The sequence below is a fragment of the Hemiscyllium ocellatum genome, unplaced genomic scaffold (genome assembly GCF_020745735.1).
Source record: "Hemiscyllium ocellatum isolate sHemOce1 unplaced genomic scaffold, sHemOce1.pat.X.cur. scaffold_2677_pat_ctg1, whole genome shotgun sequence".
NCBI classification, from domain to species: Eukaryota; Metazoa; Chordata; class Chondrichthyes; order Orectolobiformes; family Hemiscylliidae; genus Hemiscyllium; species Hemiscyllium ocellatum.
Genome location: NW_026868162.1, coordinates 18,231 through 43,431, shown reverse-complemented (window position 1 = coordinate 43,431; position 25,201 = coordinate 18,231). Strand labels below are relative to the sequence as shown.

Genomic DNA, 25,201 nt, shown 5'->3' with positions numbered 1-25,201 from the left:
TGAAGAAAGTGTGTTTTTGGAGTTGGGCTCTTCCTCCACATCACCCCCACCTCCCTCCCCTCACCAAATCACAGGTATTGTTCCTTGTTCTGTCTGTCTGTCTTTTCTGGTTATGTCCTTCTCTCCCATTCTGCTACGAAGTAATATTTTGACCTCACCGTTGTTGGAAAAACCTACTCCATCCCCACTCTCCCATTCCTTTCTAAATTCCTTGTGTGTGGTGTCCCTCAAGGATCGATTCTTGGTCCCTCCTGTTTCTCACCCACATACTGTCAGGAGGTGACATCGTCCAAAAGCACCGTCTGAGGGTTCACATGTACGCTGACAATGCCTAGCTCTCCCTCCCCATCATCCCTCGCCATTACTCAGTTATCAAACTGCTCATCACACTCCCACTACGCGATTGGCTGCAATTTCCTGCAACGGAACATTGAAATGGTTAAACCCATTGCCTTCAGTTGCTATTACAAATTCCTTTCCCTTACTGCTGAGCCCCTCCCTCTCCCTGGGAACTGTCTGAGGCAGAACTACACTCTTCACAATATTGCTCTCATATCTGTAACCCCAAGGTGACCTTCTGATCAGGTATCTACACAATCACAAACACCAGGAATTCCAATCTCTAAAACGTTGCTTCCCCCCCCCCTTCACCCCAGCTCCATTGCTACTGAAACCCCTGACCCGTGTTGATGTTGCCTTAAACTTGACGAATCTAAAACAGAACCCTTGATTCCATGACTATCCGAGTATCTGATTCCAGATCCCTCATGATGGGAAACATCCTCTCAGTATTTACCCTGTCAAACTCCTTAAGAATCCTGCATGTTACAATGAGATCACGTCTCATTCTTCCCAAATCCAGTGAGTAGAGTCCCAACATTTTCAGCCTTTTCTTTAAAAGATAATCCCTACAAGCCAGGGATCATCCCAGTTAATCTTTTCTGAAATGCCTCGGATGAAATTATGTATTCCCTTAAATAAAGGGACCAAAACTTCTGTCATTACTCCAGATGTGGCCTCACTCGCACTTTGTAAAGTTACTCTCAGGTATATACTCCAAACACTTACACTGAAAACTCCTTGTAATAAGAAACAACGTTCCATTCCCCATCCTGATTCCCTGTTGTAACTGTGCTTCCTACGCAATTACCCCTGGTCCCTTTGTGGTGCAGCTTTCGACAGTTTCCACCATTTACATAGCACTCTGTTCTTTTATTATCTCCTCCAAAATGAGCAACTTCACAATTTCCCAAATTATGCTCCATTTGCTAACTTGTTGCCCACTTCTCCAATGAATCCCTCTCTGTAAACTGTTTGTAATCCTTTTGGAACTTTACCGTTCTGCCTTTTCTCAGAGATTTCCCCGCTCATTCTTCTAAACATTTCCTGGGAACACTGGGCAGTGGGAAGCAGTTGTTACCTTTTCAGAGAGACTCTTTGGAATCATTGGGAGGAGCTTGCTGCTCATGGGTCAGAATGGAGACAACTTGCCCATCGAGCTGCATGAGCCTTTCACCCCCCCTGTCTAATTGATGAGGCACAGCAGCAGCACGGAAGGAAAGAAAAGGAAGCACATCCTGCTCTCCACATCGCACTGACTCTTGAAACATTGTGTCCCATGTGTCAAAGATTTGCCCTGTTCAGTCACATGAAGACCCAGTGTGGAAACTCACAGAAACCCATACAGATTTCCCCCTGAACTAACTGCTGACCCCCACAAGGGGTAATGTGTCCAGCCATCCTGGGCCAGGAGGAGGGGGTGGTGAGAGTTTCTTAAATGAACTGACAGTGACAGTTTTATAAACGTGTATTACAGGTGGACATTCAGATGGGAATCTCAGTAATTGTAACGCCAAACTGTGACAAAATTACTCAATTCATCAGGAACTGGATATTCACATTGTGTGTGAGTATTGTATTCCAGCTCATTCCCATTTGCTGCATAAATGTCCTCTTTTGAATCACCCCACACTCTCAGTAGATCTCCCCCAAGTCTTCAATATGTGTCCTGTAATCCTTTTCTGATGAACTCATGAGTGTAAGGTGGATTATTCTAAATCTGTAAACCCCTCTGTCACAGGGCACCCACAATTTCCTCTGCTACAAGGAGAACAACCTGTTTCCCCAAACCCCTGATTCCCCAATGTCGGTTTGCTCCCTATAAGGCACACATCAGGATTGTGTTGGAACATTCTCCACTTGCCTGCATCAGTGCAGCCCCCAACAATATTAAAGTGAACATCCTCCAGGACAAAGCACTGTGCCTGAGTGGTGTCCCATCCCCCACCTTCAGCATTCCCTCTCCCCACCCCCGGGGTACAGTGACATCACTGTGTAAAAGGGAAAGGCAGCATTGTCCTCCCAGACCATAGGGCTGCTGTCTCATTAGGGAGAAATGTCTGGTGGTGGGTTTAACCTGAAGGTTACCACAGCCCAGGCAAGGGGAGAGGTTGAGAACAAGAGTCCATCTATTGTAGATGGATATTCTTGATATGTATTAACAACACCCATGTCTCTGCAACTAAAATCCCCCATTCCTTGTACCATCCTGGTAAATCTCCTGTGCCCCCCTCTCAGGGACCCTGCCATCCTTCCCAATGTGTGGGTGATCTCTGGTTTGCACAGACCCAGCTGCTCTGTGTTCCTGTGGGTGATGTCATCATCGAGCAACAGTTGCATTGAACCTCACTGTCTGTAAGGGTGGGAGACACAGAAATCCCGGTAGCATTTGAGATGTATTTAGTGTGCACTTGCAATGCCATGATAGATGAGACTTTTCCACAATTATTGGAAAATAGATGAGGACAGTTAGGTGGTAGTTTTCTTTGTCACAGACCCGATGTACTACCAGAGCCTTTTTCTGTTCTGTAGACCGCTGAGATGTTTATTATAGGAATATGACAGGCTCCATTGGACTTCAGGTCAGAAAGGGTGATACTAGAGTAGATGACAGATGATTGGCCGATGTTTTGGGAGGAAAAGGAGATTGAGACGTTTAAGGAAGAATTCAGAAGCTCAGCACAGAATCGGAAAGGGCCGTCATCAAGTGAGAAATAAACATTGGGAATCCTGAAGGCTGGAAATAAAAAAGGCACATATAGCAGAGCTTTGAGAGACTGGAGGGGATTAGAGATAGGGAGAGTAATGAAGCTGGAGGAGATGAAAGTTGGAGAGGATTCTGAGGATTGAGGATGTTACAGAGATAGAGATATTTCTGATAGAGTTTTTTGAGTTTTGAGGCTGGAGAGGAATTATCGAGATAAGGAAGAGTTGTAAGACTGGATGAGGTGACATTGACGGAGAGTTCTGAGCATAGAGGAATTTACAGAGATAACGAGCGATTGAGTCAGAACGTTATACAGCACTGACACACACCCTGTGTTCCAACCAGTCCGTGTCAACCATAAATTCGAACTGAACTAATCGCATTTACCTCCACTTAGTCCAAATCCATCCAAGCATTCCCTATCGATATACAGGTCCAAATGCTTTTTCCTCTTAGAATCCCATTCCCCTACCGTTTTACTCTACATTTACCCCTTACTAATTCACTAAACCCAATCATCCCTGAAAACTATGGGCAATTGAGGACTGCCAGTTCACCTACCCTGTACATCTGTGGCTTGTGGGAAGAAACGGGAGCACCTGGAGGAACTCACGCTGACACGGGGAAGCGTATCCAAACTCCGCATGGACAGCCACCCAATGCAGGAATTGAACCTGTGTCCCTGGCAGCAGTGCTAACCATTGAGCCACTGTGCCACCCTTAAATTGTAATTGTATTCACAGCTATCACGTCCACTGCTAGTTTATTCCACATGTGAATCACTCTCTGTACAAAAACAAAAAGTAAAATCCGGAACGTCTTTTTAGGGTCTTCCTTTTCTCACCCACTCTTGAATCGCGCCCCCTCCTGGGAAGGGCACCTGCTGTTCACATTACCTATACTTTTCAGGATTTTATAAACCTCCAATAAGGTCACCCCTCAGCCTCCTACACCCCAGTGAAAGAGGTCCCAGCCTACCTAGCCTGTCCTTATAACCGAAAGCATCCATTCCCATCAACATCCTGGTAAATCTCTTCTGAACCCTCTCCGACTTAATAACATCAGTCCTATAACAGCACAACCTGAACTGAGCACAGTATTCCAGAAAAGGCCTCACCAACATCCTGTACAACCTCAATGTAATGTCCCAACTCCTATACTCAAAGGTGTGAGCAATGAAGGCAAGTGTGCTATACATCTTCTGAACAACCCTGTCTACATGTGACATAAACTGCAAAGATCTGAACCCCGAGGTCTCTTTGTTCTATATCACTATGCAAGGCCCGACTTTTAATCAGTGTAAGTCCTGCCCTTTTATCGAGATGAAATATTTGGCATTTATTCCAATCCAGAACATCCTTCTAGAATAAAGGCAATAGAAGTATACTTAAGAGGAAAATCAGTAAGGCAAAAAGGGGACAGGACACAGTTTTGGCGAATAGGGTAAGGACAATCCAAAGGGTTTTTATAAATACATTAAGAGCAAATGGGTTACTAGAGACAGAATAGGGCTCCTCAAGGATCAGCAAGGCAGCCTGTGTGTGGATCTGCAGGCGATGGGGTGGGGAGGGGATACTAAACAAGTATTATGCATCAGCATTTACTGTGGAGAAGGATATGGAAGATATAGAATGTTGGAAATCGATGGTGACACCTTGAAAAATGTCCATATTACAGCGAAGGTGGTACTGGATGTCTTGGAACGCAGAAAGGTGGATAAATGCCCAGGATTTCATCAGGTGTGTCCTAAAATTCTGTAGGAAGCTAGGGAAGTGATTGCTGGGCCCCTTGCTGAGATTTTTGTATCAGCGATAGTCACAGCTGAGGTGCCAGAAGACTGGGGGTTGGTTAATATGATGATACTGTTTAATGAAGGCGGTTTGGACAAGCCCGGGAACTACAGACCTGTGAGCCTGAAGTTGGTGCCAGACAAGTTGTTGGAGGGAACCCTGAGGGACTGGATTTGCATGTATTTGGAAAAGCAAGGACTGATTAGGGATAGTCAGCATGGTTTTATGTGTGGGAAATCATGTCTCTTACTTGACTGAGCTGTTTTATGAAGAAGTAAGAAAGTGGATTTTTGAGGGCAGAGCGGTACATGGGATCTTTATGGACTTCAGTAAGGCGTTCGACAAGGTTCGCCATGGAAGACTAGTTAGCAAGATGAGATCTCACCATACCAGGAGAACTAGCCATTTGGAATATAGAACTGCCTCAAAGGTAGAAGACAGAGGGTGGTGGTAGAAGGTTGTTTTTCGGACTGGAGGACTGTGACCACTGGAGTGCCACAAGGATCGGTGCTGGGTCCACTACTTCTCATCATTTACATAAATGATTTGGATGTGAACATAGGAGGGATTGTTAGTAAGTTTCCAGGTGACACCAAAATTGGAGGTGTCGTGGGCAGTGAAGAAGGGTACCTCAGGATTCAATGGGATCTTGATCAGATGGGGAAATGGGCTGAGGAGTGGCAGATGGAGTTTAATTTAGATAAATGTGAGGTGCTGCTTTTTGGAAAAGCAAAGCCTAGCAGGACTGATAGACTTAATGGTCAGGTCCGAGGGAGTGTTACTGAGCAAAGTTTCCTTACAGTGCAGGTTCATAATTCCTTGAAAGTAGAGTCGCAGGTGGATAGGATAGTGAAGGTGATTGGTATGATTTACATTATTGGTCAGAGCAGTGAGTACAGGAGTTGGGCAGTCATGTTGTGGCTGTACAGGACATTGGTTTGGCCACTCTTACAATATTGAGTGCAATTCTGTTCTCCACCTATCAGAAGGATGTTGTGGAACTTGAAAGGTTCAGAAAAGATTGGTGGCAGAATATTCTTTAAAGGGTAGAATAACCAGTGGGAGGTCATTGGACATTGGTACCAATGACACAGGAAGAGAAAAAGATAGGTCCTGATGAGAGAATATAGCAAATTAGCCTGGAATATAAAAAAGTAGATACTCGGTCGTAATATCTGAATTACTCCCAATGCTACATGCTAGTGAGAGTAGGAATAGCAGGATGGAGGAGATGAATGATTGGCTAAAGATCTGGTGTAGGGCAGAAGGATTCACATCTTTTGGTCATTGAATTCTCCTCTGGAGTAGAAGTGACTTGAATAAGAAGGATGGGTTGTCCCTGAATTGGAAGGTGACTAATATCCAGGCAGGGAGATTTGCTAGTACTACTCAGGAGGCATTAAACCAGTGAGGGAGTGGGGGTAAACCTAAAGAGATAGTGAGAAAGGAGGTAAGTCTGAGGCTGGGTACAGTTCAGAAATCAAACAGTCAAGGCAGAACGCGGTAGAACCGAGCAGTTACACTGCATTTACTTCAATGCAAGAGGCCTGACAGGGAAGGCAGATGCGATCAGGTTATGGTTTGAACATGGGACTGGGATATCATCGGTATTATAGAAATATGACTCAGGGATGGATGTGACTGGCAGCTGTATGTTCCAGGGTATAGATGCTATAGGAAGGATAGAAAGGGGGACAAGAGAGGAGGACGAGTGGTGTTTTTGGTTAAGGATAGCATTAGAGTTGTGCTTGGGGACGATATTCATGGGAGTAAGTTCAGTGAAATTATTTGGATGGAACTGGGAAATAAGAAAGGATTGATCACCTTATTGTTAATATCTGCGTGTGTTTCATCTGATTGCTCTGGTTTCCTCCCACTATGTAAAGATGTGCAGGTTAGGTGGATTATCCAGGCTGAATTACCCACAGTGTTCAGGGATGTGCAGGTTGGGTGGATTATCCAGGCTGAATTACCCACAGTGTTCAGGGATGTGCAGGTTAGGTGGATTATCCAGGCTGAATTACCCACAGTGTTCAGGGATGTGCAGGTTAGGTGGATTATCCAGGCTGAATTACCCACAGTGTTCAGGGATGTGCAGGTTAGGTGGATTATCCAGGCTGAATTACCCACAGTGTTCAGGGATGTGCAGGTTGGGTGGATTATCCATGGGAAAGGCAACATTACATGGGTAGGGTGGGAGTCTCTGAGGGTCAGTGCGGATGTGATGGGCTGAATGACCTGCTTCCCCACTGTCTGGATTCTCTGATAATTATAATAGTTTTAAAATAGTTCCAAAAAAGAATAGACCAGATCTAAAAGTTGCTGTTCTAAATTGGATAAAGGTGCATTGTGATTGAACAAGATAAAATCTTTCAATACTTCTTTGCTATTCCCAGGTAAAGGGACGGCTGAAAAGTGGGAACGTAACATAAGGAATATGAGCAGGAGGAGGCCATCTGGCCCCTCCAGCCTGCTCTGCCATTCAATAAGATCAGGGCTGATCTCAGCTCCACTTTACTGCTCTCTCCCATAACCTTTAATTCCTTTCCTGTTCGTAAATCTACATTTTGACCTAAAGACATTCAAGATGAAAGTCTCAACTGTTTCAATCAGCTGGGAATTCCACAGATTCACAACCCTTTAGCTGAAGAAGTTTCTCCTGAACTCAGTCCTAAATCTGATACCCCCTTATTTTGTCGCTATGCACCATAGTTTGTCCAGTCCACAGTGGAAATGACCTCCCTGCTTCTATCTTATCTACTCCCTTCATAATTTTATATTTTTCCTATACAATCTCCCATTATTCTAAATTCCAATGAGGATCATGCCAGTTTTGTCAATCTCTGCTCAGAAGGCAACCCTTTCAACTCCAGACTCAAACTAGTGACCCTGCTCTGCACCCCCTCCAGCGCCATTACATCCTTCCTGAAGTAGGGGACGAAAACCTGTACACAGTACTCCAGGTGTGGCCTCACTAGCCCCCTGTATAGCTGCAGCATAACCATCCCTCTAGCAATGAAGGACAATATTCCCTTCACTGCCTTAATTACCTGTTGTACCTGCAAACCAACTTCCTGTGATTCATGCACAAGGACACCCAGCTCCCTCTGCACAGCAGCCTGCTGCATGTTTTCACCATTTCATCATCCAGTTTGTTGTTAGTCCGACCAAAATGGATGACCTCACATATCCCAACATTGTCCTCCATCTGCCAGACCCTTAACCACTCAATTAACCTATCTGTATCCCTGTGCAGACTGACAGTGGCCTCTGCACACATTGCTCTACCACTCATCTTAGTGTCGTCCACTTTTCATGAATCCATGCTGTGTCTGCTCGATGAGACAATTTCTATCCACATAGCTCACTATTTCTTTCGTGAGAGATCAGACATTTCCCCCACTACAGAAGTTATGCTAATACGTCCATTTTAAAATATTGGCATCACATTTGCAGCTTTCCAATCTGTTAGAACCGTCCCAGAGTCACCAAATTTAGTGAATTATCACGAGTGTATTTGCTATTTACCCACTGCCATTCCTTACAGTCCCCGGGGATGCATTCCATCACGGCCAGGAGACCCATCTACCTTTCGGCTGGTATCTTTCCCAGCACTGCCTCTTTACCGAGAATGATTGATTGTTTCTCTGTCTTCATCTGCCATTGCCTCCATAGGCCTGAGACAATGAGTATATAGACTGTATGTTCCTGTTAAGGCCAAGACTGGGAGGTGTAAGGAATGCTGCCTGTCAAGAGGAATTGTGGCTCTGGTCAAGAAAATGAAGGAGGGATATGGCAGGTACAGACAGCTGGGTTTGGGTGAATACCTGGAGGAGTATAGGGGCAGTAGGAGTATACTCGAGGGAAACTAAGAGGGCAAAAAAGGGAACGAGAACTTTGTGAAATGAGTTTGGGGAAAATCCAAAGAGATTCTAGAAATACACTAAGGACAAAAGAGTAACCAGGCAGAGAATAGGGACCCTGAAAAATCAACAAGGCGGTCTATGGATCTGCAGGAGGCAGGAGAGATATTATCTGCGTATTTCATGTCTGCTTTTACTGAAGGAGGATATGGAAGTGAGAGAGTTTGGAGAAATAAATAGGGATAACTTGACAAGTGTCCATATTCGTTCAGAGTCTCTGGAACTTGTATAATGCATCAAGATTGATAAATCCCTGATACATGATCAGGTGAATCCCCGAACTTTGTGGGAAGCTAGGGAAGTGATAGTTGGGTCCCTCGCTGAGATATTTGTATCACCGAGGTGCTGGAAGACAGGTGCCATTATTTGAGAAAGGTGATGAGGAAAGGCCAGGGAACAATACACTGGTGAGCCTGGAGTCAGGCAAGTTGTTGGAAGGGCTTCTCCGGGATAGGATTTAGATGTAATTGGAAAGGTAAGAAATGATTAGGGACAGTCAGCATGGCTTTGTGCATGGAAATCACTAACTTGGACTTCAGAAAGACATTCAAGGTGGAAGGACTAGCTATTTGGATATAAAATTGGCTGTAAGGTTGGAGACAGAGGATAGTGGTGAAGGGTTGCCTTCGGACTGGAAGCCTGTGATGAGCAATATGGTGTAAGGATCGGTGCAGGGTTCACTGCTTTTCATCATTTATATCAATGATGACTATGTGAAAATAGGAGCTATGGTCAGTGACTTTACACAGGCACCAAATTGGATCGGGAAGAAGGTTACCTCAGAGTAAAATGGGACTTCAATCAAATGGGCTGGGGAGTGGCAGATGGAGTGAATTCAGATAAATGTGAGGTGCTGCATTTTGGAAAAACAAATCAGGGCAGGACTTATACATTTAATGGGAAGGTCCTGGGGAGTGTTGTTGAACAAAGAGACTTGAGGTACAGGTTCATAGTTCTTTGAAAGTGGAATCTTGGATAGGCAGGATAGTGAAGGAGGCGTTTGGTGTACTTGGTCAGTGCATTGAGTATTGGAGTTGGGACATTGTTTTGCAGCTCTACAGGACATTGATTCAGCCCCATTCACTGTGAGTGATGAAGCTCATCCCAGGGCAGAGCCACAGACATACACAGCACGGAAACAGACCCTTCAGTCAAACTCCTCTGTGCCTCATCTATCTATTTATCCCATCAATGCCTCCCATGATTTTATAAACCTCTGAGGTTACCCCTCAGCCTCCCACACTCCTGGGAGGGTCCCACCACTCATGTCACAATGGGGCCTGGCTGATTGACGGCAGCTTCAGACCATTAGGAGACTAGGTGTAATCCTCCAGCCAATGGGAGTGAATGAGGGGTGTTGCCAACAGGCCAGCATGTGACCATGAGCTGTGCAGGTGCAGTGTCACTGGGCAGGGGTTGGGAAGAGACCCAGTGAGTGTGAAGGGAGTGGGAGAGAAATGGAGTTAGTGTGGACTGGGAGGGTTTATAAACTCATGATGTAGGCTGCTAGACCTGAATTAGAAACTCCCAGTAAATGAAAACCAAAAGAACTGTGGATGCTTAAATCAGAAACAACAGCTAGAAGATACTGGAATAGCTCAGCAGGTCTGGCAGCATCTGTGAAGAGAAATCAGAGTTAATATTTTGGATCCGCTGACCCTTCCTCAGAACTGATGTGACTGAGAAAAAATGTCAGTTTATATGCAGAAGGTAGGGGTTAAGGAGTAAATGTGATAGGTGGTGATATAGTCCAAAATGAGATACAGGAGCAATTGGACAAAGGAATGGATAATGATCTGGCTGGGGGAGGGTGAATAGATGTTAATGGAGATTGTTAGTGACTAACCATAGGTAATGTGTAATGGCAGGCGATGTAATAACAAGGCCTGGTGTGTGGGGTGGGGGACTATGGTGCGAGGACATGGGAGACTTAGGACCTAAAATTAATGAGTTCCATTTTAAGGTCAGAGGCCTGAAGGGTCCCCAAGTACAAAATGAGGTGTTGTTCTTCCAGCTTATGTTAAAGTTTGGCGCAGGAGAAGCACAGCAGGTCAGACAGTATCCAAGGAGCAGGAGAATTGACATATTGGGCCTAAGCCCTTCAGCAGGGATGTGAGAGTGGGGAAGAGGACTGACAGATAATAGCATTTGTGTGGGGCTGGCGGGAAGGTAGCTGGGAAGGCGATAGGAAGATGCTGGTGGAGGGTAATGTTGAGAGGGTGGAGTGGGTAATTGCGAAAGAAGATGGACAGGTGGGACTGTTCAAGAGGGTGGTGCTGAGTTGGAGGGCTGGATCTGGGATAAGGTGGGGGAGAGGAAATGACGAAACATTGATTCAGTGGTTAAAGGGTCCCAAGATAGAAGATGAGGTTTTCTTCCTCCAGGAGTCATGTAGCTAGGATTTTGTGGTGGAGGTGGCCCAGGACATGCATGTTCTTGGCAGAGTGGGAGGGGGAGTTGAAATGGTTAGCCACAGAACAGTGGGGTTGGTTGGTGTATGTCTCCCAGAAAAGTTCCCTGAAACATTCTGCAAGTTAGCGTCCTGTCTCCCCGTTGTAGAAAGCAATGAAAACAATAGATGAGGTTATTCAATGTACAGGACAATCTCTGCTGGATGTGGAAGGGACCTCTGGTGTCTTGGATGGAGGTGAGGGGAAGGTGTGGGCACAGGTTTTACACCTCTTGCAATGGCAGGCAAAGGTGTTGGAAGTGGAGGGTGGGTTGGTGGGGAGCATGGATCTAATGTGGAAGTCACGGGAATGGTCTCGAGGAATGCTGAAAGGGGTGTGGAGGGAAAGATATCTGTTGGTGGGATCTGATTGTCGGTGGTGGAAATGGCAGAGGATGATGTGTTGTATCTGATTGAAAATTGAGGACTTGGGGGTTCTATCCTTGCTGCGGTTGGAGAGGTGGGGTTCAAGGGCAGAGGTGCAGGAAGTGGTGGAGATACACTGAAGGGTATTGTTGACCACATGGGAGGGGAAATTGCCGTCCTTGAAATACAGGGCCATTTGGTGTGTTCTGGAGTGTTCGGCATCAAGCTTCCCTGGAACACTGCATTAAGAATGAGACAGATGTTGGCCAGGGAACAGGCTCGTGTGTTAAAGTGGCAGGCAACTGGAAGCTCAGGGTCTGCTTTGGTCTGAGAGGGAGCACAGATTTGTCCAGATTGCACTTTGTCTCTTTGTAGGGAGTGTCAGATTTAGTCCCAATCACCCACTTCATGATGCTCACCTGTAAACTCCTTATTTTCAATTCCCTGCAACTCTTTATGAAGTCAAATTCCAGTACCTTTTTAGGTGGAATGTTCCAGATTCAAACTGTCTGTTCACCCAGAAACTGCTGAGGTCCATGTTGACTCTGGGGTTACAAAGGATTGAATTGAAAGATGAGGTGCTGTCCCTGAGCTCCCATTGAGATGTATTGGAACAGTACAGGAGGCTGAGGGCAGTGTAGGGGTGAGCAGACAATGACAATGACAGGGCTGCACTGTGAGGGCTGCTTGGCTCAATGAGAGTATTTTGGAGTTGGGTGTAAACAGAGCGAGGTGGGACAGGGAGAAGGTGAAGCTGAAACTCCGTTTTGTTTCAGCCCATTCAGAAATTCACATGGTCCCAAAGGGAACAGCCAGTTTGTAAGCGATACCTGTGGAGATTTTGTAACCATTTTTAAGGTATAACATATCAGCTTAAGTAAAGAATACAGGATTTTTATTACAATGTTTGAAGGGGAGGAAGATTGCTTGGTCATATAAATTCTCTAAATGGGAGTAACTAGCTGAATCTAGAGAGCCTGTGTGACAGGAGACCTCAGACCCATGGTGTGCTCCTCTTGTACAATGTGGGAAAATTAGGGATGTTTCCAGTGTCCCTGACAGCTGTGTGTGCAGGAAATGTGCCCATCAGCAGCTACTGGGAAACTGCTTTTCAGACCTGGAGCTGTGAGTGGACTCACTGTGGAGCATCTGCAATACTGAGAATGTTATGGACAGCATGTTCAGTGAGTTAGTCACACTGCAGGTGAGGGTTACACAGGCAGAAAGGGAATGGGGGACCATCAGATCAAGTAAAAGGCTCAGGAAGGAAGTGCAGGAGTTCCCAGTGGTTATTCCCTTCCCAAACAGATAATGTATACTGCTTGGGATTCGTGTGTGTGTGTCGGTCTCAGGGGAAATCAGCAACAACCAGGTTCATGACACTGTCGATAGCTCTGCTGCCCAGAACGGGAAGAAAGAGAGTGACAGGGGATTCAACAGTCAGGGTTACAGACAGGCACTTCTATGGCCACAGCCATGAATCCAGGATGGTATGTTATCTCCCTGGTGATAGGATCCGCGATATCATGGTGCAGCTACAGGATATTCTGGAGCTGGAGGGTAAACAGCCTGTGGTTGTACAACACCCTGATACCAATGACATAATGAAATAAAGGGATGAGTGGTTGAAAGCTGGATATTGGGAGAGCAGGGACACATTATAATGCAGCTCCTGAAATGTAATGATGTCAGACTTGCTCCCAGTGCCATATGCTAGTGAGAGCAGGAATAAGAGGGTAGATCAGCTGGATGTGTGGCTGGAGAAATGGTGTACCATGGAAGGGCTTAGATTCTTAAGGAATTGGGACCTGTACCAGCCTGACTGGTTACCCCTGTGCAGAGCTGGGTCAAATCTCCTGGAGGGTGGGGATGGGGGGAGCGCTATTGCCAGTTCCATTGGTGAGGTATTAACTAGTCTGGCAGGGGGATGGGATCTGAAGTGTCGGGTTAGATGGGTCAGATTCAGGTCAGGGAGTGGGACGTAGAATATTAGTGATGTAGTCAGCGACTCCGAAAACCAAAGGAAAGGAGGATTAAACGAGGATTGAGTCCCTCGTCATCCATCAGTCCTGCAGAGTCAACAAAATCTGGAGCTGTACAGCTCTCTGTCTCCATGTGCTTCAGCAAAATGCTGGAAATCTGCAACAAAACCAAGAAGTGCTGGAGATCCCCAGCAGGACGGGCAGCATCTGAAATGGTGACACCTGCAGGAAACATTGCAGCCTTGGTCATCTTTTTCACTGTCCACTAAACCTCCAGTTTTGGCGTCATCTGCAGAATTACTAATACCTCCTATGTTTACATCCAAATCATTGATATAAATGATGAAAAATAGTGGATACAGAACCAATCCTTGAGACACTCCACAGGCCTCCAGTCGGAAAAGCATCCCTCCGCCACCACTCTCTATCTTCTACTTTTGAGCCTGGTCTGTACTCAAATAGCTGGTTTCCGCTTTATTCCATGAGATCTAACCTTGCTAACCAGTCTCCCATGAGAAAGCTTGCTGAACGCCTTACTAAAGTCCACGTTGATCATGTCGACCAGGCTGCTCTCATCAATCATTTTTGTTACTTCTTCAAAAACCATTCTATCCCCTGGAAAACATAACAGTTACAGCACCAGAGTAATCAGCCCACCGTGTCTGCGTAGATCATGATGCCATTCCAAACTAATTCCATCTGCCTGTAACATGATCCATATCCCTGATAACCTATGCCTGCTTATGTGTCTGTCCAAATGCCTCTTAAACTGTGATTGTTTCTGCTTTTCCCATCTCCCAGGAGAATACATTATAGTCATTTATCGACATCTGCACAAGACACTTGTCAGACACAACTCCCTTTAAACTTGCTCAGATGTTGTTGGAAACGCTTAGCAGGTCATACAGCATCTGTGAAGAAAAATCAGTTAAAGTTTCCGGTCTGGGCACCCTTCCTCAGAAATGTTAACTCTAATTTCTTTTCACAGATGCTGCTAGACCTGCTGAGCTTTTCTAGAAACTTCTGATTCTCTTCCTGGTTTACAGCATCTGCAGTTGTTTTGGTTTTCATATCCTTTAAACTTTGTCCCTCTCCTCTAGAATTTGTCATTCCAAAAAACTTCACATTATTCGTTTGGACTCCCCTGCCCTGGGAAAAAATAAACCATGACTAGTCACCCGATCACTGCTCCTCATAATTTTATAAAGTTCGATAAAGCCACCTAAAGTGTCCAGTGATTCAGGGAAATAGCCTCAGCCTATTCAGCCTCTCCCTATGGTTCAAATATTCCAATACTGGCAACACCCTGGTAAAACCTTACTGAACTCTTGCCAATTTCCCAACATCTTTCCTATAGCAGGGAGACTGGAATTCAAAGCAGTGGACATTCCAAAAGTGGCCGAGCCAATAAACTGTGCAACCGAAACATAATCTCCCAACTCCTATACTCAATGCACTGCCCAATAACAGCTAGCATACCGCACACCACCTTCACCGACCTGTCTACCTTCAACCACACCTTTCAAGAAACTATCAACCTACACTGCACGGTCTGTTTGTTTGTTAACACTTCCCAAGAACTTGTCATTAAGAGGTTGAGTCCTATTCTGGTAACATCTTTCTGAAATCAGGGAGACTGCAATTGAATGCAGTATTCTAACAGTGGCCTGACCAGTGCCCTACTCAGCCACAACGTGACCTCCTAACCCCTATACTCAGTGACAGAATCCCTACAGTGTGGTAGCAGGCCTTTCGGCCCATACCAACCATCGGAACAGCATTCCACCCTAACTCTGTAACCTACCATTACCCAAAGCTAATCCAGCTAACCTGCACGTCTTTGGATTTGTGGGAGGGAATTAAGAGCACCCAGAGGAAGCCCACGCAGACACACAGGGAGAATGTGCAAACACCACACAGACAGTGGAGTCGAACCAGAGTCCATTTATTGATCAGCATGTTACAAATGCCATGTTCAGCACCTGATCTCCCTGAAACTCTACAGAAACTATGCAGTTGTTCTGTGACCTTCAGATGGAATTAAGCTGAGGAGGAGAAAACAGGAAAAGGGTTGAGTTGTAGATCTAAAAAATAACTCTCCATCTTCCCCCTCTGTGTTCCTCCGTCTCCTCCCACTCTGTCTGTTCCCCCCTCTCTATTGGTCAGCCCTGTCTTGGTCACCGCCATCCCTGTCGCCCCTCTCTCCCCACCCCCGATCATCTGTCCCCCTATCTGTCAGTCTGTCGCGCCCTCAGTCTTTTCCCCCTCTCTGTCAGTCGCTCCCCCGTCGGTTGCACACCCATCTTTTCCCTCCCCTCCCTCCGTCGGTTGCACCCCGCTTGGTCTGTTCCCCCTCTCTGTTGGTCGCCCCCCCCAACCGTCAGTCACCCCCTCTGTTCCCCCCATCTGTTCCCCTCCCCTCTCAGCCCACTTTCTGTCCTCACCCATTTCTGTCCCACCACTCTCGATCCACCCACCCTCTCTGTCCCTCCGCCCACCCCCTCCCAGTCCCCTAGTTTCGTACTCCCCCACTGCAGGGAAAATATCTTCTCTATTTATCCTATCCATGCCCGGCCTGATTTTAAAAATCTCTTTCAGGTCACCGTTCAGCCTCTGATGCTCCAAGGAAAGCAGCCTATCCAAACCTGGCAACATCCTATAATTATTTTCTGACCCCTTTCAAGTTTGAGAACATCCATCTAATCGGAAGGAGACCAGAATTGCATGGAATATTACAAAAGTTGCCGAATCAATGTCCTGTACAGCCTCAGTATGACCTCTCAATGCTGTGACCAATAAAGGCAAGCAGACAAACTGCCGCCCTTCACTATTCTATCTACATGCTACTCTACTTTCAAGGAACTATGAACCTGCACTCCAAGGACTCTTTGTTTAGCAGCACTCCCTAGGAACTTACTATTAACTGTATAAGTCCTGCTAAAGTATGTTTCGTGATGTTTAACTTCTCAAATTGGACTGGAGTTTAATATTCTGGAGAAATGTCAAATAAATCACATTTATCCCATTCTGCAGAACTTAGTCCATCGCCCTGCACGTTCCAACATTTCAGTTCCATCCACGTACTTTTATTCAAATGTAATGCTGGTAACTGCCTCTGTCACCCCATCAGTGAGATCCTGCTCTCCACCATTTCTGTGGGAAATACATTCTCCTTTCCCCTTTTTTTCTGAGAATTATCTTCAATCTAAAACTTCTAGTTCCTGATGGCTCTGTTAATGAATAGCTGCTTCCTATCCATTCTACCTGGATTCCTCAGCATTTTATCACATCAATTTAATCTCAGTTCATCTTCCTTGGAAACCCCCCACCCCCCAACCTATCCAATCTTTCCTCAGAGCAGAAATTCTCCAATCAGAGAAACATTCTGATCAATCTTCTCTGTCCCCTCTCTGGTGTGATCACATCAATCCTGGAATGTGGGGACAATGAGTGAGTGCAGTACTTTCGCCTTGGTCAAACTAGTGTTCCAGTGTCACTTCTGTGTTCTTGTGGTTGTTGCTGATACAAGAAGTGTCCTGGTTTTCCCACATGGAACTGGATGTGCACTCCATGGGACTGGGATTCCCTACCGTGTGTGTATTTGTTAACTAATCCTAAATTAACTTCACATTAAAACAGAATTATCAGATACCCACCAATAAATTTCTTCCATTATACTCAAATCACCTTACTTTTAATATCTCTTTAAAATTATTACTAACACAACAGGCTTTAATTTGCTGAATAAGTATTCAGGTATCTTCACTGTTACAATCACTTGAAGATTATCTTTACCTTCAGCTACACGTGGTGAATTGAACACTGATTGTAAACATATTAATATCAAATGGACTTCAGTTTTATGATGATTAATCCAGTCTGACATTCTTGTTGATTAATATCTTGGAGAGAACTGTCTTCAGGACTCCAGCTGTCCTTTGTCTTCAATCACAACTGGTTGTGGCTGGACTACAGATCTTAGATCTGTTCCGTTGTTTACTGGATTGCTTCGCTCTGTCTATCACTTGCTGCTTATGCTGTTTGGTAACTTCATCAGGTGAACACCCCATTTGTAGGTATTCATGCTGCTGTTACTGCCATGCCCTCCTGAATTCTCTCAGTTGAATGAGGGCTGATCCTCTGGTTTGATGGAAGGAGGGAGGTTGGGGAATATGCTGGGCCGTGATTCTGTAAGCTTTGTTGGAGTACGACTCTACTGTTGTTGGAAGGCAAGAGCTAAACTCTTGCACTGTAAACCCGATGTACAAGAAGCTACATGCAGTATCATGAACACTGACAGTCCAAGACATGAAATACGAGCAACACTGTACAATGATGCAGGATCACAACTGCAGCAAGGGGAGTTTAAGATCCAACTTGACATAGGAGTAGGGAAAGAAGCAGCTGATCAGATTGTCTCATTCATAGTCACAAAGAAACTCTGTGAGATTATTGTCCTGTTGGAGGTGAGGATGGAGGAGGTTGGGGAGATGAGGAGCTCTTCAAAGGAAACTAATCTGCCTGAGAGTTAGGGATCGACTTTATTGCTAGGTATTTAACAGAAAGCTAATTGAAACTGTTTTTATCCCCAAAAGATAACAAGACCGATGCTGTTTCCAATCATGATCAGAAACAAACCTCAGAATACACATGGTTCATAGATGGATGTCAATAGCCCATCAACATCCAACTCCTGCAATTATTCAGCAAATGTATGTGTGATTAACCAGTCCTGATGTCAGTCCTGATGTACCAGAAAATCGCTGTTTACTCTGTGCAGATGGGCAGTGATGTGGGGAAGTATTGGCCGAGTGATATTGTCGCTGGACAGTTAGTCCAAAGCCCCAGATAAACTTCTGGAGACCTGAGTTCAAAGCCTACTGCTGCAGATGGGTGAATTTGAATTAAATTTTTAAAAACTCGGGAATTTAAGAGTCTCATGATGACCATTAATCGATTTTCCGAAAAACCCATCTGGATCACTAATGCCCTTTCAGGAAGGAAGCTGCCATCCTTACCTGGTCTGGCCTACATTGTGACTTCAGACCCACAACAATGTGGTCGACTCTTACCTGCCCCCTGGGCAATTAGGGATGGGCAGGAAATGCTGCCGGGCCAGCGACACCCTCATCTTGTGAATGAATAAAGGAAAATAAAAGTCTCTACCCAGTGTGAATCTGCATGTTCAATGATGTTGTGAACATTTCCAAAGCTAAGTTCTCGATATGCAAAACTTTATGAACTGCCAAAACCGTTGTTCATTACTTGGTGTGAAAAAGAGAAAAAAAATCAACCAATATATTTAGCTTGTTTACTTCAAAGAAAATAGCAATTTCTTCAAATCAATTCAGTGACTGCATTTTCTTCATCAGTGAACCACTCCAGTAAGTCTGTACTCCACACTCTGAAGATCACTCATATCCTTCATTGTTGATGCCTATTTTGTTCCACAAATCCTAAAGACACAAGTAGCTTTATTATTGGGCAGCAGGCGAGAGTTTCAAAGCGTTTCTAAGGTGCCCCAGTGTCGACTTTAGATTAGATTACTTACAGTGTGGAAACAGGCCCTCCGGCCCAACACGTCCACACCGACCCGCCAAAGTGCAACCCACCCATACCCCTACATTTACCCCTTACCTAGCACTACGGGCAATTTAGCACAGCCAATTCACCTGACCCGCACATCTTTGGACTGTGGGAGGAGACCGGAGCAAACCCACACAGACACGGGGAGAACATGCAAACTCCACGCAGTCAGTCGCCTGATTCGGGATTGAACCTGGGTCTCAGGCGCTGTGAGGCAGCAGTGCTAACCACTGTGCCACCATGCCGCCCACAAGGGGAGAGCGCGAACGCAGACCCCCACTACCACAAATTTTGCTGTTGAGTATCCCGCATTTGGTGACATCGCAGGCGTCAGCACACCCGAAGTGCAATGGGATAGCCTCGTCCTGGGAGCGCCACCGCAATGATCATGGTATCTCCCCTGCCAGGTTAGTATAGAGACTTGTAGAGACTCTTCTTCATGAATCTCTGCCTTACCCACAGAGACAGTATATTTAATAGGAATTAGACAAAGACATATCAGTCACATGGGCGATTGTCATTACATAGTTTAAAGCTGGTAATTATGACCTTACAAAGCTTGATGAATGGCGATGTCCTGCGTTAACGTATGAATGGATTACAGAAACTGATTATCGTATTGTTCATGATTATGTGTTGATGGGAAGAGATTAAGGCTGGAGGGTTCTTCCTTCAGTAAATGGGGGATTCACTTACCTATGCTAATATGGAGGGGAGGTAAGACAATGGGAGCGGGAGGCAGTTTAACAGGGTTGTGCCCAGGGCTCTCAGTCTTGTCTGGAAAGGGCAAATTCCTCTGTCTGGGGTTACGGGGGAATCCACATGTGTGGCTGCAAGAGGTTCTATTTTGAGATACTGTCAGCCTCCCCCCTTCTGAGGTGTTCTGTCTGTATTGAAAGAGTACAGGCATTCAGTTGATGAAATATGGCCTTTGGCAAGGGAATGTTTAACCCTTGAGACCCCACAGTGTCCTGAAGGAGAAGCAAAAGGTATGGAACAGGCCCCTCTGTGGTATTTTAACTTCCTCGTTCTGACCAGGAATCTGTTGACCAGAATTGGATGCAATGATTGACTGTGACCTAACTAGAGCTTTGTCAATGGTCAGCATCTTTTCCATGAGTTTGTTATCATTCCCCCATTAATGAAGCCCAGCATCCCATTTGTTTTACCCAAAACACTTTATGTTTTCTCTCCTTTAATAAGTGGTGCACATTGTCCCCCATTCCTGCTGTCCTGCACGTTGTGTCTGTGCCATTCAAATATATATTGACTTTCTACATTGCTTCTCTCAAAATGAATGAACTTATTGTGTGTTCTCATGAAGAGACATATTCCACTCAAATTATTAACTCTCCTCCACACATTCTACCGCCTGGAAAACAGAAGAGTGTAGCACCGGAATAATCGGCCCACCATGTCTGTGTGGATCATGATGCTATTCCAAACTAATTCCATCTGCCTGTACATGATCCATATCTCTGCCAACCCATGTCTGCTTATGTGTCTGCCCAAATGCCTCTTAAATGTTGTGATTGTTTCTGCTTTTCCCAACTCTCAGGCAAATACATTCCAGTCACTGATCCACCTTCTGCACAAGAAAATTGCCAACACAACTGCCTTTAAACTTGCACATGTTATTGGAAATGCTCAGCAGATCATGCAGTATCTGTGAAGAAAAATCAGTTCATGTTTCGGGTCTGGTCACCCTTCCTCAGAAACGTTAACTTTAATTTATCTTCATAGAAGCTGCTCGACCTGCTGAACATTTCCCGAAAATGTTTTTGTTTCTGGTTTACATCATCTGCAGTTGTTTCAGTTGTTTCAGTTTTCATTTCCTTTAAACTTGCCCCTACTCCCCTTAAATCTATGGCCTCTAGAATTTGCCATTTTCACCGTGGAAAAGGATTCAGATTATTCACTCTGTCTGAGCCTTTCAGATCACCCGCAGCCACTGACTTTCACAAGACAAAAATCCAAGTCTTTCCAACCTCTCCCAATCCAGGCAACATCCTTGTAAACCTTTTCTCTCACTGCACTAAGCCTCCACATCCTCTTTTTTATATGGTGATCAAAACAGCACACAATACCCCAAAGGTGGCCTAATGACAGTTTTATAATCACTCCCCTGACAGAAGAAGGCAAGCCTGCCATCCACCTCCTTCACCACTTTCAGGGAGCTGTGAACTTGCCCCTGAAGATCCCTGTGTACATCAATGCTGCTGAGAGGCCTTCGGTTTAGTGAATACATTCCTCTTGCAATGAGCCTCCCAAAATACATCACCTCACACTTGTCTGGATTAAAATCTATCTCCGTATGGGTTTACCAACGGATCTCTTTCTTGCTGTATCCATTGACACCATTTTTGACGATTCACAACTTCATCAATTTGTACCATCTAGAAACTTGCTAATTAAATCATTTACATTTCCATGCTAATCATTGGTATATGTTACAGACAATAGATTATCCAATTCTGATCCTTGTGTAATAACACTGACCACAGAAATCCAGCCAGCAACATGCTGTGGAAGGAACATATTTCATTTAGTCAGTCAGTTAGAAAGCATTCCAGGCATTGGTGTGGCATTAGATGTTCCAAGATATTCACAGTCCTGGTTAAAACACCCTAGAGCAGATTTTCAGTTCTGTGTACACTACCTAGGGACTCCTCCAGAACCCAGTATAAAACAGTAAACATTATCTCCTGCTGTGGAAGGACAACCTGTGTTGGTCTGAGCATGAACACAGAGTAGATTTACCTTGATGATAATCTAACCCCTGAAGACAAACAACCGGAACAAGTTAAGCAAGTACAAAAAAAACATGTTATGGCACAGAAAGGGGCCCATCAAATCCAAGCTGGCTCTCTGTAGCAGAATCCCTTATTCTCATTCTCCAGCTGTTCCCAAAACCCTGAAAGTTTATTTCTCTCATATCTGATATAATTGTATTCATTAATCATGGATCACCTCTACTTGCACCACCATAATAGGCAGCATGTTCTGCATATTTCCAGCCAGTGGAACAATTGCTCATCTCCCACTTTCTCAAAACGTTATACCTAATCTTAAATTTTGAGCCATCACCTATCAAGTGCAATTTATTTTATTGTCTGCTCTATCTAGATGTGTTATAATCATATCCATTTTATTCTATCATGATTTTTTCAACTTGATTTCTTCAAAGAAAATAGCATTTTTTCCAAATCAATCCAGTGACTGCATTTTCTTCATCAGTGCACCACACCAATATGTCTGTACTCCACACCCTGAAGATCAGGAATCTGTTGACCTGAATTGGACACAATGATTGACTGTGACCTAACTAGTCAATGAAATTGTTTAATGAAACCCAGGATCCCATATGTTTTGATCAAAACACTTTGATTATGTCCTCTCTCCTTTAAAGAATTGTACACCTTGCCCCCCTTCCCTCAGTCTCTACTCTTTGTGTCTGTGCCATGCAAATATATATTTCTTTTCTACATTGCTTCTCTCAAAATGTATCAACTCACTGTATGTTCTAAAAAAAACATTAACTCTCGATCCACACATTGTGCCCCTTGGAAAACAGAACATTACAGCACCGGAATAATTGGCCCATCATGTCTGTGCAGACCATGATGCCGTTCCAAACTAATTCCACCTGCCTGCACATGATCCATATCCCTGCCTACCCCTTGCCTGCTTATGTGCCTGCCCAAATGCCTCTTAAGCATTGTGATTGTTTCTGCTTTTATCACCTCCCAGGAGAGTACATTCTACTCAACTATCACCTTTTGTATTAAAACTTGCCTGACATAACTCTCTTGAAACTTTCACATGCTGTTGGAAATGCTCAGCAGGTCTTGCAGCATCTGAGAAAATAAAAATCCATTAATGTTTCGGGTCCTTCATCAGAAATGTGAACTCTGATTTCTCTTCACAGGTGCTTCCAGACTTGTCGAACATTTCCAGAAACTTTTGTTTTTGTTTCTGATCAACCGCATCTTCCGTTCTTTCGGTTTTTATTTTCTTTAAATTTCCCCTGTCCCCTGAAATCTATGTCCTCTAGAATTTGTCATTTCTACCGTGGAAAAAGATTCAGATTATAGAACATAGAACAATAAAGCGCAGAACAGGCCCTTCAGCCCTCAAAGTTGCATCGACCTGTGGAATTTTCTCAACTCGTCCCCCTACACTATCCCAAAATCATCTGTGAGCTTATCTAAGGATTAATTAAAACTCCCTAATGGAGCTGAGTTGACCACCTGAGCTGGTAGGGCATTCCACACACTTACCACTCTCTCTGTAAAGAATTTGCCTCTGACATCTGTCTTAAATCTATCACCCCTCAATTTATAGTTGTTCTCTCTCGTACAAGCTGTCGTCCTCATCCTAGGAAAAAGGCTTTCCCTGTCTACCCTATCTAATCCTCTGACTATCTTGTATGTCTCTATCAAATCCTCCCTTAGCCGCCTTCTTTCCAATGAGAAAAGACCCAAGTCTCTCAGCTTTTCTCATAAGACCTTCCCTCCAGACCAGGCACCATCCTGATAAATCTCCTCTGCACCTTTTCCAATGCTTCCACATCGTATTTGTAACGGGGCGACCACAGCTGTAAACAATATTCCAACTGTGGCCGCACCATCATTGTGTATGGTTGCAGTATGATATTGTGGTTCCAGAACTCAATCCCTCTCCCAATGAAACCTAACACGCTGTATGCCGCCTTAACAGCACTATCCACCTGGATGGCAACTTTCAAGGATCTATGGACATGGACTCCAAGATCCCTCTGCACATCCACACTACCAAAATCTTTCCATTGACCCAGTATTCTGCCTTCCTGTTATTCTTCCCAAAGCGCATCACCTCACATTTAGGTGCATTGAACTCCACTTGCACCTCTCGCCAGAAGTGAGACAAATCAAACATGATATAAAGATCCAACAGAGTCACGATATTCATTTGGCCATAAAGGGAACATGATTATCTTGTTTGTCAGTGAGCAAAGGTTTCAAACAACATTGTGTGTGGTCAAGCCCCAACACAGACACACACACACACACACACACACACACACACACACACACATACACACACACACACACACATACACACATACACACATACACACACACACACACACACACACGCACACACACACATAAGTGTATGAGTGTTCCAGTGAACTGACTGCAGAAATTATTTAACATTATCCAGTTCACAATCTAAAAACATTCACAGACAGAGAAGCCATAAATATGTTGTGTTTATGGGAAAGGATTCACCAGATCATCCAACTTGGAGATATGCGAGGAGATCAGCACCATGGAAATATCTGGATTGTGAGAAGGATTGAAAATTCACAGACCTACTGGAGACTCATTGACACAGACATTCTGTGCGAAGAGATTTATTTCGTCATCCAGCTTCATGTCACACCAGTGGCTTTACACTGACAAGAGAGCTTTCCCCTGACTGTGGGAGAAAAAAACTTTAAGATCTGTAAATGTCTTAAATTCAATGGTCTTTATTTAACATCACCCTATTCACATGGGGGAGAAGTCGTTCAGCTGTTCCATGTGTGGGAAGGTATTCACTTGGGGATCCAGCAGTGCCTTGCTCTTTCTTTCTTGATAAGAGACTCAAGCATTTTCCCCACGGCAGATGTTGCACTAACTGATCTATACTACCCCATCTTTTGTCTACCTTCCTTTTTAAACAGCGGCGCCAATGTTTTCCAATCTGCTGGAACTGCCCCAGAGTCCAGCAAATTGGGAAAATTACTGACGGTGCAACTGTTCTATCCCCCGCTGTCTCTTTTAGCACGCTGGGATGCATTCCACCAGGACAGAAGACTTGTCTATCATTAGCTCCATGGGCTTGCCCAACACTAGCGTTCCGTAATAATATTTGTTTCCAGGTCCTCACCAACTCCATCTCTTTGTCAATCTCTGGCATGTTATTAGCGCCCTCCACTGTGAAGACCGATACAAAATACCTGTTCAGTGCCTCCACCATTTCATCACACCCCATAACTAAATGTCCCTCCTCATCCCCTGAAGGACCAACAT

General features: G+C 44.8%; 1 long non-coding RNA gene and 1 other non-coding gene across 2 annotated transcripts; one reads left to right on the top strand and one right to left on the bottom strand.

Annotated features, from left to right (window-relative positions):
- The first annotated feature begins 1,815 nt into the window (after window positions 1-1,815).
- On the top strand, window positions 1,816-18,732 carry LOC132812350 (uncharacterized). Its single transcript, XR_009643601.1, has 2 exons — window positions 1,816-1,906; window positions 18,152-18,732. It is a non-coding gene; the product is annotated as an uncharacterized LOC132812350 (long non-coding RNA).
- A 661-nt stretch (window positions 18,733-19,393) lies between these two features.
- Window positions 19,394-19,557, bottom strand: LOC132812351 (U1 spliceosomal RNA). The gene has a single exon (XR_009643602.1). It is a non-coding gene; the product is annotated as a U1 spliceosomal RNA (small nuclear RNA).
- Window positions 19,558-25,201: the final 5,644 nt, after the last annotated feature.